The sequence below is a fragment of the Fukomys damarensis genome, unplaced genomic scaffold, assembly GCF_012274545.1.
Source record: "Fukomys damarensis isolate Sample0158 unplaced genomic scaffold, DMR_v1.0_HiC HiC_scaffold_14, whole genome shotgun sequence".
NCBI lineage: Eukaryota > Metazoa > Chordata > Mammalia > Rodentia > Bathyergidae > Fukomys > Fukomys damarensis.
In genome coordinates this window covers 13,375,706-13,384,770 of record NW_022900926.1, presented here as the reverse complement: position 1 = coordinate 13,384,770, position 9,065 = coordinate 13,375,706, and the positions used below count along the sequence as shown (strand labels likewise).

At 41.5% G+C, this 9,065-nt stretch overlaps 1 protein-coding gene across 6 annotated transcripts in view; it reads right to left on the bottom strand.

The window, feature by feature from the left end:
* Eya4 (EYA transcriptional coactivator and phosphatase 4) overlaps positions 1 to 9,065 on the bottom strand; it is a 263,877-nt gene that overhangs the window by 254,255 nt on the left and 557 nt on the right. For 5 of the 6 annotated variants that reach the window (XM_010626650.2, XM_019207810.2, XM_033763241.1 and 2 more), the window contains exon 1: positions 8,783 to 9,052. The gene's annotated coding sequence lies outside the window, so the exon portion shown is untranslated. Of the gene's footprint in view, positions 1 to 8,782; positions 9,053 to 9,065 lie in introns of those variants that run through there. The other variant, XM_033763240.1, reaches the window with a different exon arrangement.

The window sequence follows — 9,065 nt, the reverse complement described above, 5'->3', positions numbered from 1 at the left end:
ATATTATTTCCAGAAAAGGAAAATATGCTGAAGATGATCACCCTGTCTAAAGCTTATCTGTAATCCTTTCTGTTTGAAGTTCATCTCTCAACACAGACCAATGAGAACTGTTTGACTTTGTGTTTAAACTTGGGAGGGAGGTATTAGGATTCTCCACACCTGACTGGAAATAGAACAATCCTCCTATGCAGAACCCTGAGAATCTCTGGACCGCATCAAGTGGTATCAAGATCTGTGTAAGTTAAGGGTTCTCAATGGGTGGGGATAATTTTGTTTCCAAGAACATCTGAATGTCTGGCCACTCTGTCATTACATACAGTACAGAGAGGTACCAACATAGAGCATGTAGAAGCCAAGAATATATAAATAAACACCCCACCATGCTTAGAAGAGCACCAGCCCTCTGAACAAATTACCCAGCCCAAAAGGTCAATAGTCATAGCTTGAGAAACACTGGTCTAGATAGACGGAGGGTAAGGGCTGAGGCACAACAACATTATTATGTTTTAAACTACAGAAATCACCTGGCCAAAGTTCCAAATGAGCAATAAAACTTGGACCTTGGGCCAGGGATTTAGCTCAGCGGTTCCACTGCCTGCTTTCCAAGCGCAAGGATCCGAGTTCAATCCTGAGTTCAATTTTTTGTACCAAAAAAAAATTAAAATTGAAAATAAAAAATCGGACCTTGAAATTCAACTTTTTAACACCCCTTTGGCCACCCCAGCCCATCCTGCCATGTAGCCATTATTTCTGGATCCAAGGACCAAGCGATAAATGCTGGAACTAAAGATGCTAGTAAGCTCTCATTGTCAACACAAAGGTAGGAATTTTAGCAATATTTGGTTATTTGTTTAAAGTTTCTGTTGAGTTCATCAGTCCCACTAACAACTGAATATTATGCAAAGACTTAAAATTGCTACTTTCAGTTTTTACAAAACCGAGTGAGGAAATTTCTACATTGGCTATGAGTTAACAATACTATTATAGAATGTGCTTATGCTTGCTTAGGGAAGTTAAGGAACCACATAGAATAAGGTAATTATACTACTATGTGTGCAAATATTTGATAAAATAACAATGAACAAAGTAAATGCCTAAAGCTTACACAAGATGGAAGAGCTCAAACTCTAACCTCATATTTGCCAGGATGACCCAGAGTATCAAATCTGTATTTAGTTCTTTAAGAGTTCAATTTATGGGGCATAGTCTATCGGCTCCAAATGGATTTTCAAATCTAAAACTCTAACGTTTTTGGGTAATCTAATGACTGGCATATAATCACAGTAACAGGAATACTCATACTGGACATTGTTCTAAATTCTTTCGGTACTTGTACTCATCCAGTGCTCACTAGAAACCCAAGAGGTGTGTTCTATTGCACATGAGAAAACTGAAGCAAAATCAGTTTAAATAACGAGTTTGCCGTAACAAAGTATGGAAGATGAAGACCCTGGTTTCATATTCTTGGTTCTTACCCACTGTGCTCTATTAAGAATCTGAACTTTTTGATTTTAACTGGTATGAAATGCCCATATTGCCTGAGATTTTTCAGAATCCTTGGTTTATCCATTAAATCCGTGACTCCTCAATGGTGGAAAATAAGCACATATGCACACAGAGTCACACCTCATACAGAAAACCTGGGCCTTGATTCAGAGCTGTCATTCTACTGGGTTAATACTCAAATGGCCTAAGCTTGATCTTAAGGTTTTCCTGCCAAGGAACACTCAGAACTCTTTCCACTGTCTCAGGGCAGTGGATGCCCCTTCATGCCCAGTCCCTTCACACGTTCACTCAACCGGAATTTAGTGACCAACTACTTACTCTTTGTCAAGCAGTGCACAGTGCACTGGAGGCACAGAGATGGCAAATGAAACTCCTCCCTCCAGTAAACTCCCAGTCTAAAGTAGAATTTAGATGCACGGAATCCAGTGCACATCAACATGGCAAGTGCCTCGAAAATGATAGAAAGTGAGTGCTTCAGGAGGAAAGAGAAGCTAACAATTCAGCCCAGGGAGGAGGTGACGTTTTGCATCTTAAACCTTGAAAAAGAAGTACACAAGATAATCAAAGGAGCAGAGAATAGTCTTGCAGACAGAACTGCACGTACAAAGAAACAAAGTTGAAAGGACCAAGCTTATTTGAATGGAACAGTTTTCCCCGGGAGGAGAATGGATGTCTTGTAAATGGATGGTGATAAATGGCACTGGCAACCAAAGGTCTCAGCTCACCGGGCTTTGTAGGGCTTGCTCTGAATTCTGGAATTTGCTTTGCAGATGACCTAGAATTTTTTTAAAGATGAAAGGCAATGAACAGCTCATTCTGTAGGATATATGCAGACCTCCGTGAACCGTGTATATGAACTTGTGGAGAAAAAGCTCTCCAGACACATGGTGTACCTCATCAAGGACACAATACAAACGCTGTTGCTTTGTGAATGGAATTACAGTCAATGGCACATGAATGTAAAGGCGAAAAGATGCTCCAATACAACAAATCTTTCTCTATGGGCCTCGTTTGGACCTGAAACCACATGTGGGAACATTTTGACGAAATTTTGTGTTCTCCATGTTAAAAAAGAGGTAAAGCTAGAATTGGATTAGTAAGAACAGTCAACTACGTGAGGGAGTAGATAGACCCATAGCTGTTTTATCACACAGCGAGATGTTTTATGCAGTTTGAAAGTTTGTGGGGTTTGTTTATTTGTAGATTTGTTTTGAAACGGTCAGCTTCTCCAAATGTTGCCAAGGCTTAGCCTGGAAATCCTGGGCTGAAGCAATCTTCCTGCGTCGGCCTCTTGAACAGGAACAGATACAAGTCATTGCTTTCTAATGAGGATACCTTAATGTGCTGGAGCAGTATGCTCTGAGCCAACCGTTTCATCACAAGATTTGTGCCTGTTGCATGAACTGTCACACTCTTGCAGACCCTTGCCAAGAATTCAAGGGGAGAAATGGAAGGGGGCGGAGTGGGTGAATAATTCTCTGGGCACCCACTCCTGGGTCAGCCAGAGTAGATCACCAGCTTCCCTTTGAGTAAAAGCCATCTGTGGCTAAATATACAACTAGATAAAAATGAAAAACACTGTTTTCCCAAAAAATGCTTTATAATTTTAAAGTTGAAAAACTGTACAATTTGAAGACAATTGTGAAATATTTTACAATTTTAAAAATACTTTACAATTTCTCCCCCAGAGAAAAGCCTTAAAAATACAAAGTCTGATAAACATAATTTGAAATTATTTCCAAAAGATGGATGACACCATTATAACTTCAGCCCCTCTAGAAATTCATTAAGCGCTCCGTAGCACCTCATTCCTTATTAGTTGGTTCAACATAAAGCAGCAGATCCAAGATTCCTAACCAGGATTCAGACCTAAAATAACAACCCAACTGTAAAACTGATAGCATTTATCCAAAGGATAAAGCTTGAAAAGCAAAGGAAAATACTCCAAGGAGTAAGTTTCTGATGATTAGCAAGTAATACAGAATGTTTCTCCAAGTTCGGTCATTGGCACCCAACCTTCTGTCATATGTTTGCCTATTTAGGCCGACCACTTGTTCACTGTTACTCAATATGCTTTTAAAAATAGGTACTTTAACTTTTTTTTTTACTTAAATACTTTTTGTGGCCTTGCCTTTAACAATTTTATCCATGAAATAACAAATTTAATATGACATTTAATATATTTTTCTAATATCAGGTTAACCCTACATAACTAATGCTATAAAGGTAAAAAGTTTATGTGCCAGTTAATGAAAAGATCTTGTACGTGAGATGTGGGAGCATCTGCCCAGCACAAGCCTGAAGGATACTGGGCTGCTGGGGTCCAATGGGAAGTTAAGCTCAGGGCTCCGACCTGCTGTATGACTGGGCCTCAGTTCCCTTATCTGTAAAATGGGAACACTAAAAGTCTTAGTTTATGGAGTAATTGAAAAGATTAAGATTAGCTAATCCACAGAAAATATTTAAAATAGTATTTGGCACAAAATAAATTCCGACAAAATACTAGCTAGGATATTTCCACAATGGTGAGGAGAAGGAGGACTTAACAGACATAAAACTTGCTACTGTCTCAAGACTAACTCAAGCATTTTATATACCTTAGTTATGCATGTACTTAGGAAAATGCATCTTAGATAGGAAATTTTAATATGGCTATTTTACTTGGGTGAGACACAACCTCATCCTGAAAATTCTCAAATATGACAACAGCAAACAGACTCTTGCCTAATAATCTCAACCCATAAAGCCACACATGGGGAAAAATATTTTTAAAGTTCCAAAGTGACATTCCAGATCTTTTTTCCAAATGTAAACTAAAATAAATTTACTTAATGTATATTAATAAATATTTGAAACATTCATACATTTTAAACATATTTTATAAGTAAATAAATTCTGATATTTTAATATCTTGCTTCCTAGGCCATGCATGAAAATCTCAGGGTGAGAAAGGGACCAGACCAACACTGATGGTTTCAAATATCAAACTACACTATTAGGCCGGTGCTAAGATCAATTAGCACCTTTCCATGACAGGGAGACTCAGAGGTGCACTCTGAAACAGTCTTAAACAACCGTGAGAATGTGGGTTTGATCACTCAGAATGGTTTCTATTTTTAAATGAATCACTTCCATCGATTTTTCTGGAAGAGGGAAAGGAGTTAGGGGAGCCAGGATAGTGGTCATAGTAAATCCATGGATGGAAGAGGTGAGAATCATGAGCCGCAGATCTAAGTGATTTATCGCCAAAGCATACACTAATGTGCAGAGCCATAAGCAATATTAGATGACGGCAATGTTTACAGAGACTTCAACCCTCTTAAAAGCATTTAAATATCTGACGCTGGTTTATTTTCTTCCACTCACTGGAGAGCAAGTGACCTGACACCACGTTTGACTCTAGGTCCAGTTTAATGAATATTCAGTGCTACTGCACAATAAACACATCGAACTGCAAAACATAGCACAGCACATACACCCCACAATTAAATACACCATGCAGCTCACCCATCTGGAGGGCAAATGCCAAAAAAAAAAAAATGGTCCTTGCTCAGTTCACTAGGAAAAATTCCTGAGAGAAGCAGGTACCCTGCACACCATCCATCGCTCCCGGTGTTGATTTCCTTCACCTAGTAACCACTGTAATAAAATCCTCCAACTGTATTTCTGAATACAATTAGTTTAAGATACTCTACTTAGAGACACATTATAAGCATTTAGCATATGTAAGTATCATATCTGTTTGAAAAAGTAACTTGTCAGGATTATATTCTCACTAAAAAAAAAGTATCACAGTGTTTGATCAGGGTTTGTTCAGCTCTTCAATAACAGGATTCAAAAGGCCTCCTACTTTTGATAGCACATTTTTCTATTTATTGCTTAAATGAATGATCTGAAATATTTACAACCAGACAGTACCTAATTTTAGGTTTTAAGTGCTTTAACAGCTCCATGAAATATGATCAGCAGCTGCAATACAGAACTATGGTGAATAAACTCCTTATAAAGGGGCCTGTTTTTACTGAATGTTCAGTGTTCTTGCTTTTACTTAATAGAAAAAAAAAAGATAAATGAAAAACCATAATAGATACTTACATTCTTATATTACTTGACACTTCACTACGTCTAGAAAGGGATTATCTCCCCTCTTTAAATTCTGAGTAGAAAATGTGAAGTTCCACTGGGTGAAATAAATTTAATTTTATTATCTAAATGTGAGGGTGTGAATTTTCCAATATCCTAAATTTTTATATCAATAGTTGTAGGTTTTCTACCATTCTACCTTTCTAAAATGTCTGGATAGTTTCATTCCGATGTATAAAATAAAATAATGAAATATCAGGCCACATAAATATATTTTTAGATACAACATCAGTCTTTTAACAATTGCAGTAGAGACTGAAAACATGAAACAAGACACTCTATTTCCCATGGCTATGTAAAATTTATTTACACCCCAAATCACAATATAAATGAAAAGAAACTCTTAGAAATGGAGAGCCTGCTTTTCTCTTTTTTTAACCTAGAGAGGTTTTTTTTTAAAGAAAAAATGTTATAGCAAAATGACAAATTATTCATCTGACAGTCTTCCCCAAGAAAAGAAACTTTTGTGCAAAGACAGTTTTCATTGTTTCTAAAAGTCCTCTAGAATTCAACATCTGTATTACTTGATAAAGTTAGTAATCAATAATATATTTTTACCCAAATCTTAAGAGTTTTTAAATGTTCAAGGAGAAACATACTACTTGACACAAATATTACTTAGGAAAATATATTTTTTTCCAGAGATGAGAAATTAAATTTCTAATATTTAGCAAAATAAAAACTAATAAAAATAATCGAGCAAACCCTTTTATTTGTTGTAATTGTGAAACAATCTTTAAATAAGATGTCCTTAAAATGTTGCAGCATACTTATATTTAGACAGTTTACAAAGGATAACCAAGCTTTTGAAAATCACATTGATTTTCGACCTCCACTTAGTAGAAAAGAAAAGGACACACATGTCCCTAATAATGAGAAAAGGAGCAGTTCCCAGATAATTTAATTATGTTTCAAAGCTATTATCATCCAAGACTTTCCCATTCTTGTACAGTCATTTCAAAAAAAAAAAAACTGGTTAACTTTGGATGACTCAAACATTTTAATCAGGTGGAACAAACTATTTATATGGTTTATAATAACAATAAAAGTGGGTGCAGTTATATCTGCGTTCACGGTTGTTGTCATAAAACTCTGGTTCTGAAAGTGTCGCTCCACACCAGTTTGTCTCCTTACTACTGCTGTTTATTTCTTGGGATAATGTTATTTTTTAAAAATACACAATCGTCTGAATACAATCTCCTAAAACACACCCTTTCAGGAATCAAGCATTTTGTTTCAGGATTCTCTCCTCCTCGGCCCCTTCCCTCGTTGTTTTGATTCTTCAGGTATAAGACTGACACATTTTTAAAAGTTTTTTAAACTGAAGAGATAGTATTTCTGTTGAAAACCAAGCTCTACGCAGGAAAGGTTATCCAGTACAATTCTTGTCCCAGGGAGGTCTTAAAAATAAAAACACAAAAATCAGACCAACCAACATGAAGAAGGAAAAAAAAAAACAAACCAGCGTCAACTTCCAGGGCTGTCATTCACCTCCGTGGAAGTGAAACTTTAGAAGCCGTGGACCCCAGCCCTAGCTCTCGCGCCTCCCACCCGCGTCCTGCCGGAGCCCGCACTGAAATTGACAAGCGCCCGAGGGTGCAGAAAGTGGCCGCCGCTGAGAAGAGGAACAAAATGCCATCATGGAGAAGATATATTTCGCTCCAACAATTACGTTGATCCCAGGGTGCCAAGCCAAAAGGGGAAAGGGAGAAAGAAAACTGTTAAGTATGAGCTCTTAATGTGAAACCTAACCTGTGGGTGCTCTGAGGTATCAGATTTTGGAAGTGTCTGTAATGACAGCCAGGAAAGCAAATTAGTGGCCAACAGCCCACTGGGTTTGAACAAGAGACTCCAGTTACCGCCTCATAGATCAAGTACACAACACACACGCACACGAAGGTGCTCCACGTGGAACCGTTCGGAAACCAAAACACAAGCCCCGGGCGCGACGCTGCACCCTGGTTGAGGGAACGGACAGAAGGACCTGCACCTTGGCGCTGCCCTGCGGCTCGGATTCCTGAACGACAGGCGCACCCACTCGGTGATGGCGCGGAGATGCGCGGGGGACGAGGGAAGGCGTAGGATCCCCAAACGGCAAGGCACCTTCCACGCCCGCGGCCACCCAGGGCGCAAACCCCAGCAGCTTTCTCCGGACGCGCAAAGTGGACGGCCGGGGTGGCGGCGAAGGGGGACCCTGCCACCCGGAGTAGGGAAGCGAAGACAAGCGTTTAACTGCTCTCTCTGGTTTCCCCGGGGCTCGATCACCAGGCTAGGTCTGAAAATTCCCCAATCGCCCCAGCCATTCCCAGTCTTGTGTACGAAAGCGGGGGAGGGTCTTTAAAATGCCACCGAAGGAAAGTTTGGGTTACTACTTGGCACAAAATAAAACTTCCTATCCCGCTTTACATCTAAAACAAACAGAACAAAACAAAACAAAACAAAACAAAACAAAACAAAACAAAACAAAAAAAAAACTTCAAGTCCCACAGCGTCTCCAAAAACAGCAGGCTCTGAAAAGAGAGAAAACCTGCTCTCCCCAGCCAGGTCCCTTCGCAGGGAGAAGTTAGAATCCCTCCGAGGCATCCGCGTCTCGAGCCAATGAACGCGGCTCCTCTGACAAGGCGCCTCTAATTTCACGGGCCCTGGCAAACGGTGGGAAACATTCAGTCCACGCCACATAAAAACGATTCGAATGGAATCGCCGCAGTGTAAAGCGCGGTCGTTGCCTCAACGCACACACGCACCGGCCACCCGCAAACCCAGGCGCCCGGAGCCCTCCGGGGACCATGGGTCAGCATCCTCGGGCCTGGGCCACCTAGGGGGTCATCACCGGGTCCCGAGCCACAGGGGAGGAATTCAGGGGAGAACCTGGTGCCCACGCCCCTGCGGGGCGGGATGGGGTGCGGGAGAGCCGCACGGGGCTGGCCCGCTCCTGGGGGGCCCCTGGAGCACCGGGGCGCCCTCCCGAGCACAGACTCGGATGCACTTCCAGGGGTCTGAGCCCCGGGAATGAGACACAGCGTCCTGGTCCTCGCCGCCCTCCTCCCCAAGTCCGGTCCCCAGCCCGACCGCGCGCACTTCGGAGCGGAGTCGGGCGCCCCGGGGCCGTGCTGTGCGGAAGAGGGCCGCTCACCTCCAGTCGCCTCGGGATCCCCAAGTTGAAGTGTCCGACCCAGCCGCCGATCTGCGTGTCGGTCCTTAGGTGTTTATTCTCGCTCCTTCCAATGTCTGATAAGTTTTCCCTTCGCGCTGTGTCTCTGGTGGAAACAGGACATCCCCTTTGGTCACCCCCCCCAAGAAAAGCGTACACAAATGGGGGAGCAACGGGGCGGGGGAGCAGCCGGCTCCGAAGGGGCGGAGGAGAGGAGCCCGAAGTCTGCGCGGGGGACCCGGGGAAGTCGAAGAAAGGCGCGGAG